Below are 10,197 nucleotides of genomic sequence, written 5' to 3' on the forward strand. Positions count from 1 at the left end.
AATAGGGATAAGTATTGTTTTGGTCCCTAATATTTAGGGTCAGAATCAAAATCGTACCCAATGTAAGTTTTTATTTAGAATCGTGCTTAACGTTTTATTTCGTATTAAAATCGCCTTTTTAACTTTTTACGGACAAAAATACCCTTTACCACTACCAGCACCTCCCTTACTCCACCACCATCACCTTTCTTACTGCCATCAAATACTAATAATCAGATTCAAGAACACCAACAATAACACATTCAAATTCAGAAACAACATTAAATTCAACAACAAAATCAACACACAAAAATAATAAAATCAGAAAAATAATAAATCAAAATCTGAATCAGAAGCAGAATCAGAAGCAGAAACAAAGCAAAAACAAATGCAGAAACAGAAGAAAATGCATATGCAGATGCAAAAGCAGAATCGAAAGCAGATGCAGAAGAAGAAGCAGATGTAGAAGCTAAAGCAGAAGAAGAAGTAGATGCAGAAGCAAAATCGGAAGCAGATGCAGAAGTCGAAGCACAACCACCAGTGCCGCCCGTGCCTCTTCCCCTTCCGTCACCTCCTCACACTTCGTCGTTTTTCCTTCCTTGCGCATCTCCCTCTATTCGCTGTTCTGCTTCCCTGACGGTAGCTCATGGGCGAATTGGCAATGATGGCTCAGCGGTGTGGTCTCCCTCCAAGGCCCGATGACGACGCGACGGCGGTGGCGAGCCCTAGCAACGCCGGCGCATCTCCTTTCCCTCTTCTCTTCTCCCCCGTCACAACCCCTCTTTCCTTTATTCTTTCTTTCTTTCTTTTGGCGGTAGGGTAAATGATGATTCCCGACAGTGACGGCGGCTCCAAGCTTCGCCAGTGCCGTCCCTCCTCCCCCCTTCCCCGTCCCCATCTCCCTTTCCCCTTTTCCTTCCCCCCGCGCCTTTCCCTTTTCCTTTCTCCCCTCCCCCCTCGCATTCTTTTCTTTTCTTTTTTTTAAAATTTTAAAATTTTTTATTTATTAGAATAGGGGTAATTTAGCAATAAAATTAAAAATTTTATTGAAAATGACAATTTTAATACAAAATAAAACATTAAAGATGATTCTAAATTAAAAATTACGTTGGGGATGGTTTCGATTCTGACCCTAAACATTAGAGACCAAAAAAGTACTTACCCTTAATTAATATGATACTAATCAATTTCAATTCAAATTTCAAAACATAAATTATTTATTTGTTTCTAGAATACTTTTTCAAAAGAATGATTTCAAAAAAAGTAATACTGGTGAAATTATATGATAATTTCTTTTATTAAATATAAAAAATAATATAAATTCATAAAAAATATATTTTTTAATAATTACACATTTATTAAAAATATATTTTGACTATTAGCATCATTACTCAAGTAAATAATATACAATTAGCTTTCCAACTTTATTTGATAAAACTTTTGAATGGCATAATATTGCGCTTAATAATAATGATGACAATAAATAAATAATACGTTACTAATCATTGTCAAAAGTGAATAACTTCAAATACTTGCTAAGTTAAATATGTTACAAAAATAAATAATTGATCCCCAACCTCTTCCTTTCCTCCAAAATTAAGTCGTAGCCCACAATACTCCTCCTATCTCATATATAGGCTAATTTATAGAAATGAGTCAATTTTGACTGACTAAAAGTGAAACAAGCATTCTTCTGTACAGTACCAGAGAAAATGAGTCAATTTTGCCAACTCTCTCCCCTTTTTATTTAGGTATGGTTTGTAAATTGACAATGAGGATGTGATGGATTGAAATCAATAACATCTCCACACAGCTCATGATAATTAGGAGAGATATCACTTGAACTGAATATGAAACCTTTTAAATGCCTATAGACTTGGAAAATGGAAGACGAACACAACGAAATTAAATTAGATAAAAGAAATTAAGAATGGGAAGGATGAAGCTGCCTTCAAACACAAAAAAAAAAACTTAAATTAAATTAGACAATTATGATATGTCAAATTCTGAAATTCCAAACAAAAATGAAAAAAGCTTAACCGAGTTTCATGATATGTCAAATTCCGAAATTTCAAACAAAAATGAAGTAGGATTAACTCAGCTTTATTGAACCACGATTTAGAGCATAAATTTAATGTGACTATATCTATTATCCTAAGAACAATAAATTACATATATGTATTATAGTAAATGCCTCAAAAAAATAGTACATCACTAACTAATAAAACAAAAGATAAGGTCGGCTCCCTTTCTTGAACCGTATTTCTTCAATATCACATCCTTCTTAATCAAATTTTCACTTACAATTGAAGTGACTAAAATAATTATTTAAGATACTTACAATATTTACAACAAATGTGTAAAAAAAAGCTAAAACAAATTTCTTCTAAATAATAAATTATAATATAAAAGTTTACTTTAACAGGTTAATCTCATGTACTTTGTTCTTGGTGATTTCGAGATCTAATACCTATATGCAAGCTTTAGCAAGAATAGTTTTGGTGGCCTGATGAAGGGTCTTTATGCCAATTCGAAATTTAGACAAAACAATTCCGTTGATAGCATAGTACGAACCAACAATCAATCTTCTCAATCAAAGTTTAATTCAAAGATGTCACAATCAACACAAAATAACCGGGAGTTTTAATTCCTGGGTCGTTCTCCCTAGGAATTGCAATTGAGTGATCAATTATTGGCTATGAAAAAATGAGGGCTGAGATTGCAAGTGGCAAGAAATATAAATAGCAAGAAATTAAATAAGCATGCAATAACTAAATATCAAAAGCAATCAAACTCAAGGCAATAAAGCAAAAGAAAGGAAAATTCAAGTACTAAGAAACCTCTTGGCAAGGATTGAGAGTTAAGGTTACTTATCCTAGCCATTGACCACAAACATATGATGATTATGAAGAGTTAATCCTACTTAGTCAACCCTAACATCAAGGATAAGTCAAATAGGCATAATTAATCTCAATCCATAAGTCCTAATCAACTCACTAATTAACATAGTGAAAGACTAGCGTCAATGGAAACCAATATAACTAACTACCCTAATATATCAATCAAGAATGGACGTCAATGACTCAAGTTCACCAAAGTCCTTAATTCCAAGCCAAGAGTATGGAAAAGACTACACTAAAACTAAGCCAAGCATTTTATCAAACACTTGGTGTACATAAAAATAAAAGCATATTAAATTGTAATAAAAATAAAAGGTAAAGCTACCAAATGTAAGAATATAATAATAGCAACTCAATTAAATAACAATAAACATAAAAACATCAAATTGTATTAATTGAAATTAAAATTAACAAGAATGTTCATAAAACGAAAATGACAAAAATGAGAAATTAACAAGAGCTAAGAGAATAAGGACAATTAAACAAGGAGAAGTAAATGAAACTACACTAGAACAAGAATTAAAGAGAGAAATTGAAGAAAAAATAATTAAGAAACCCTAATTTCTAGAGAGAAGGAAGAGCTTCTCTCTCTAGAAATGACCTATAACATGATACTAAACTAAACCTAATTGCCCCCTTCATCCTCTTCACTTTGGTCTGAAATAGCTTCAGAAATGAGTTGGATTGGGCTCTGGAAGCCCAAAAATTGCTACCAGCGAGTTGCAATTAATGAGGTCACGTGCCAGGACTTGTGCGTATGTATAGTTGTGTGCGTACGCACACTTGCTATTTTCTTGTGTATATGCACACCCAAACTCCATGTCCACTATGACAAATTGTATATCATTTTGAAGCCCCGGATGTTAGCTTTCCAATGCCACTGGAACCGCCTCATTTGGACCTCTGTCGCTCAAGTTATGATCAATTCAGTATAGAGAGGTCAGGATTGGTAACTTTTCAAATCCTTCGTTTCTTGAATTCTTCCACTTTTCATGCTTTCCTTCCTCACTTCTTCAATCCATATTTTCCTCCAAAACCTTAAATCACTCAACAAATACATCAAGGCATCAAATGGAATTAAAGTGAATAAAATTTAATAATTTTAAGGTCTAAAAAGCATGTTTTTACTTTTAAGCACAATTTAAGAAGAAATCATAAAACTATGCTATTTCAATGAATAAATACAAGAAAAGTCAATGAAATTCACCAAATTAGAACAAATAAATACCAGGAAATGTGGATTCAACACATCCCCACACTTAAATAATAGCATGTCCTCATGCTATCCAAAGAAAGACAAGAAGGGGAATCAACCATTATTCGATGTAACTATCTATATGCAATCTATCTATATGTATGTAACTATTCTACCTTATACTATCTACCTATATGCATTTGCTTAGTCCAAGTAAATCAATTTCCAAGAAAGCATCTATATTGAATAAGGGCTAAGGCAATCATATCCAAATCACATTTTCAATTGAATTGAGTCATATAAAACAATTTAACAAACTTGCAAGATAACAATGATCAAAGGTGGAAATATGGAATTGAGTAATTTAACCCTCACCGGATGTGTATATACATTCTAGTTGCTCAACTGTTTAGGGTCAATCCACTCAATTCTCCTCTAATCATGCTTTCTAAAGTTTGTTCTTCGTCTAACCAATCAACAAGAATTTAATGTACACATGCAAAAATCATAAGGTCTTTTCAAGGTTGTAATGGGACTAAGAGTAAAGGTAAAGATATATACATGGCTAAGTGAGGTTGCATTTGAATCTTTGATTAACCTAAGTTCTCACCTAATACATACATACCCTATACAATTTTAATATCAAACTTAGCTACCTAAAATCTCACTTTTACATATACACACACTCATTCGTTTTAATTTAATTCATCACATATGCATTGATTCTTATTGAATTTCTCATAGGAGTAATTTTGTCCCTTTTTCATTATTTCTTTTCTTTTTTTTATTTTCTCTTCTTTTTTTTAACATAATATATACACCAACTCATCAATGCATATGATTTCAATAATATTACATGAGCAAGTACCCAAATTTTCAATATTTCTCACTAAGCTTAAAACACATTTTCATCAACCAAAGTTCTCCCATTTCCCCACACTTAAACATCACACACTCTCACTAACTTAAGCTATCCAAAGATTCAAGTAAAGGACATTTAATTATTTTTTCGCTTAAGGTTAATGATGTGGCAAAATAAAGAACAAAAAGGAGCATTCATAGGCTCAAAGTGGCAAACAAAGGTAAATAAAATGGTAGGCTATTTGGGTTAAGTGAGCTATAAAGAAGTGATGGCCTCAATCACATAAATGCATAAATATACACTAAACAATGGATATATAGAATTAAATAAACTAAAGATTGCAATCATAGAGAAGAGCAACACACAAGGATGAAATAAGTGGTCAAATAATGTAACCACACAATAAGGCTCAAAAACTCACAAGTTGTATGTTCTTTAACTCAACACAATGTATGAATCATGCAAGTTTCAATGAAAATTTTGAACTCAATTCAATTTGAATTTCAATGCCCTATATAAAAAGTAAGTTTCTTGGAAATTTCATTAATTGACTAACATTTATTCTATATATGTATATAATGTGATTGGATGAAAAAGGTCAAAAATCCTAAGTTTAATTCCTAATTCAATCAAACCAAAATAGCAAGTGTATAGGAAATCAACTTAGCGCAATCATCACATCATCCAAATCACAATCATAACTAAAAACTAAAAAGCATATGTAAAAGCCAAAATTAAAAGAAAATATAAAAATATGCATCACTACAATATAATACTAGGTTATGTACAAGCAAAACTAAAATGTGCAATAAACTAAGAAAGTGAAATAAACTAAGTAAAAAGGTTTTCAAAAAGATAAAATATATACAAAACAACAAAAAACATAAAAAGAAACTAAACTAAAAGTGTTCGGAAATGAAATTTTTCACTAGAAATGTGCTAGTGAAGTTGGACAACCTCCCCACACTTAAAATGTAGCACCGTCCTCGGTGCTCACGATCAGGCAGAGTGGAAAGAGTTGTCACTATGTCACCTCCACCTTCAGCTGGTGGGTCAGGCGATAGAGTGGCTGCAAGAGTGATGGTGGTGCTGAGAAGCAGAAAACTGAGTCACAAAATCGCATATATATGAAGTGAACAACTAATATAAACTTGAATGGAAGTATGCATGAGATTCAAGTTAAAAGTAAACAGAAGTAACTTCCAATCAATTCAAAAGTAAAGAGAAGAAAGGAGCATTGTTGTTATGCACGAAGAAAAAGAAAATAGTTAAGAGTTAAGTGAAGAAAAAAAGAAAATGGTTAGTTAAAAAGGAAAGTTAAAAGTTATGTTAGGAAAAAGAAAGAGTTAGTTGAAAAAAGAAAGAAAAGTTAAAAGTTATATGAAGAAAAAGAAAAAGTTAGGTGAAAAAGAAAAGAAAGGTCAAGAGTTATGTGAAGACAAACAAAGAGTTAGTTGAAAACAAAAAAGAAAAGCAAAAGTTATGTGCATAGCAAGAACGTCCCTTAATTCTGAAAATTCCAACAATTTCCAAAACAAGCAAGTTCATGTTCAACTTCGCAATAAGTCAAAATGCCAAAACAAGTAATGCACATGTATGTGTAGAGCACATAATCAAATGAATATTAATTACCATCATTTGGCGTAAGTTAAAACAATTTGGTGTTGGCAAAGTTAAAAACATTGAGAAACAAGTTAACTAAGGAACATTCAAAAACCAAATTCCAATGAGGCATGAAAGTCACAAGTTGAAACAAGAATTGAAAATCTCATGATCCATGTGACTTAATGTACGTTAGGCATGAATAAAATGAATCAAATCAGCCACTTAGATTTAAAACCTTCAAACTTGTGAGTTTATGCAAAAGAGGCTCTAATTTTCAAAAGAACTTCAAGTTTATGGTCAATTTGAAACTCAATTAAGGCATATTCAATGCTCAAGAAGAACGCACAATTTAAAACAAGCAAAAAAGTTAAAGAATTGACCAAAACTTGTAAGAAAGCTCTTGAAGAAATTTCCAAAACCATTTAGCAAACAAGATTCTTTTTGACACAGAAATCCGTCAAATAGAATCTTGTGCACCAAATAAAATAATGTCATTTAATGAAACAAGGTTAGGAAAAATCCTGCAGCATTTCAGTAGTAAATTGGTCTATTTCCCTATTTCAATGAATCAATTCAGATTTCTGATGAATGCATTAACACTTAAATTCACAAAAATCATTTATGGCTTCATAGGAAATCAGAAAGTGAGCCAAAATACAGCAAGAGCAAAAAAATACAGCACCAAAATACTGAACTATTTAACAAGCAGGCAAGCTGAATTCAAACACTCAAGTGCGAAATTGAAAGAAAACGTCAGCAGTAATCAATCTTGAAGCAAGAACAAAATGGAAAATTGAAATGGAGCAATTGACAATTTAATTCAAATTCAAGAAAAGCAGCATCACTACAACAGCCATGAACCAGTCAATAAGCAAGCAATCTGAATTCAAACACTTAACATAAATGAATCTAATGACTAGGTTCAAATCGGAACAAAAATACAGCAGTAGTGACAACTTAGACTCAGAAATTACTCAAAGTTATTATTACTGCACAAACAGTTCAGAATTTGTTCACTCCTACAAGAATAAGGCAGTAATACAAATATGCAGCAGCATCAAACAAGCCAGTTTAGCACAAAAGTAAATCAATGAAACAGCAACATAGCATCAGTAATAATTTAAGCCTAACCAACATCATCAAGCAGCATTATTTCTTTGAACAATGAACTAAAGTAATGGCCTAAACCACAACACCAAAAAAGCACAATAAACAAGTTCATCCAGGGCAACATTCAGAGGAAAGACAAATTCATTCCGAACAGCAGGAGTAAACAAAATAAAATCTTCATCCACTAACCAATCCAGATTCTCTAACCACCTAATTTAACTAAACTAAACTAATTGAACTAAACAAGCCAAACAGAATGAGCTAAACCAGATTAATCAAACAGAAATAAAATGAAAATGAGAAGAAAGGGAACCTGGGAAGTAGGGGATTGGAACAGAGGAAGGGAAGGGAAAGAATGATGATGCTGAGAGAGTGGCTGGAGTATCCTGGCCGGGGCAGAAGTGGCGGTGACCGGTGCTGTGAAACAGGGGTAGTGGTGGGAAGGCGGCAAAATGGAAGTAGGGGTTTTGCCCTGTTCTTGCTGTTCGAAGGTAATAGGAAGGGGAAATAGAGCAAGGGGGTTGGAGCTTGTGTGTGGAGGGGGTGGTTTGCAAAAGTTCAGTGGACCCGAGCGGCGCTAGGGTTCAGACAGGGGGAAGGGAGGTGCGGTGGAAGCTGGGCAGCGGTGATGGCATATCGTGGAGGTGAGGCTGACAGAAAGGGTAGAGGAAGAGGGAGAAGAAGGGGAAGGAAAAGGGGTGGTGGCCGGCGGCGGTAGTTGTCGCGGTGAAGGTGAGAAGAGGGAGTGGAACGCGGTGGCTTAGACTGGAGGCTGAGACAGGGAAGGTGCTGACGTGCGCTGGGAAGGAGAAGAGAAGGAGAAGGAAAGAGAAGAGTAGGGAAGAAAGGTGGAAAGGATTGCGGTGACTAGGGCAGTCGTCGGCGGTTGTGGGTGAAGGGAGGAGGCTGGCTTGTGATGGTGGTTCGGCATTTGGAAGGGGAGAAGGAAGGTGAAGCTGTGAACGTTGGGGAAGGAGAAGAAGGGTATTGAGGAGTCACAGGAAGCGTCACGCGTAGGCGTGACTTGCGAAAACGGATATCTACGCGTCAATCAAGCCTGCGCATGATGGGATGAAACTGGAAGGTCACGCGTGACAGGCATGCTCGAAAAGAAATATGCACACGCAGTCGGGTGTGCGTGTGCTTTGGACAGAGGGCTGATATGAAAGTGTGCGTGTGTATAGGGAGCGAATTTTTTTTAACAGAAATTCACCAACATTCCAAAATGTATATAAACAAGAAATTAACAAAAATATGAAACTATTTATATTAACTTTAAAATTAATCCAAAATTTTATTTTCCAAATCAAAATCATTGGACTATTCAAAGCAATTGTAATATGCACAAGCAAAAATCTACCAAAATTATTCTAACCATCCAAAAACTAATTGAAAAATCAAAACATGCAATTCAAGTAAAAAAGACAAGTTTAAACAAGATTACTAATTATTCAAATATCTATTTTAAAACAAAAATCTATTAAGGCAAGCTAACAATCAAGAAACATATTTAAAAGAATGAAATAAAAGAAGGAAGTTGGAAAGTTTTACCATGGTGGAGTGTCTCCCACCAAACACTTTTATTTATTGTCTTTAAGTTAGACAATTGGGAGAGCCCTTGTTATGATGGCTTATGCTTGAATTTTCCACCAATGATTGAATTTTCAATGTCCTTCGGGATCCCAAACCTAACTATTAACAAAGACTCAAGATAACAAAAAAAGCAAGCTATTTACATATTAACATATTCACAATAGCCAATAACATAACACCATTGCAATTCCCTGACAACGGCGCCAAAAACTTGATGAAGAGGATTTATGCCAATTCGGAATTCAGACAAAACAATTCCGTTGATAGCATAGTCCGAACCGACAATCGATCTTCTCAATCAAAGTTTAATTTAAAGATGTCACAATCAGCACGAAATAACCGGGAGTTTTAATTCTCGGATCGTTCCCCCTAAAAATTGCAATTGAGTGATCAACTATTGGCTATGAGAAAATGGGGGTTGAGATTGCAAGAGGTAAGAAATGTAAATAGCAAGAAATTAAATAAGCATGCAATAACTAAATATCAAAAGTAATCAAACTCAAGGCAATAAAGCAAAAGAAAGGAAAATTCAAGTGCTAAGAAACCTCTTAGCAAGGATTGAGAGTTAAGGTTACCTATCCTAGCCATTAATCACAAACATATGATGATTATGAAGAGTTAATCCTACTTAGTTAACCCTAGCATCGAGGATAAATCAAATAGGCATAATTAATCTCAATCCATAAGTCCTAGTCATCTCACTAATTAACTTAATGAAAGACTAGTGTCAATGGAAACTAAATTAACTAACTACCCTAATATATTAATCAAGAATGGACATCAATGACTCAAGGTCACCAAAGTTCTCAATTCCAAGTCAAGAGTGTAGAAAAGACTACACTAAAACTAAGCCAAGCATTTTATCAAACACTTGGTATGCATGAAAATAAAAACATATTAAATTGCAATAAAAATAAAAGGTAAAGCTACCAAATGCAAGAATATAATAATAG

The 10,197-nt window shown here is 33.9% G+C and overlaps 1 long non-coding RNA gene across 1 annotated transcript; it reads right to left on the bottom strand.

Moving 5' to 3' along the window:
- Window positions 1-3,241: 3,241 nt before the first annotated feature.
- On the bottom strand, window positions 3,242-8,828 carry LOC107643750 (uncharacterized). Its single transcript, XR_001621078.3, has 2 exons — window positions 7,965-8,828; window positions 3,242-6,025 (listed from the first exon to the last, which is right to left on the bottom strand). It is a non-coding gene; the product is annotated as an uncharacterized LOC107643750 (long non-coding RNA).
- Between the last annotated feature and the right edge of the window lie 1,369 nt (window positions 8,829-10,197).

Source organism: Arachis ipaensis, chromosome B5, assembly GCF_059453495.1.
Source record: "Arachis ipaensis isolate K30076 ecotype BB chromosome B5, ASM5945349v1, whole genome shotgun sequence".
NCBI lineage: Eukaryota > Viridiplantae > Streptophyta > Magnoliopsida > Fabales > Fabaceae > Arachis > Arachis ipaensis.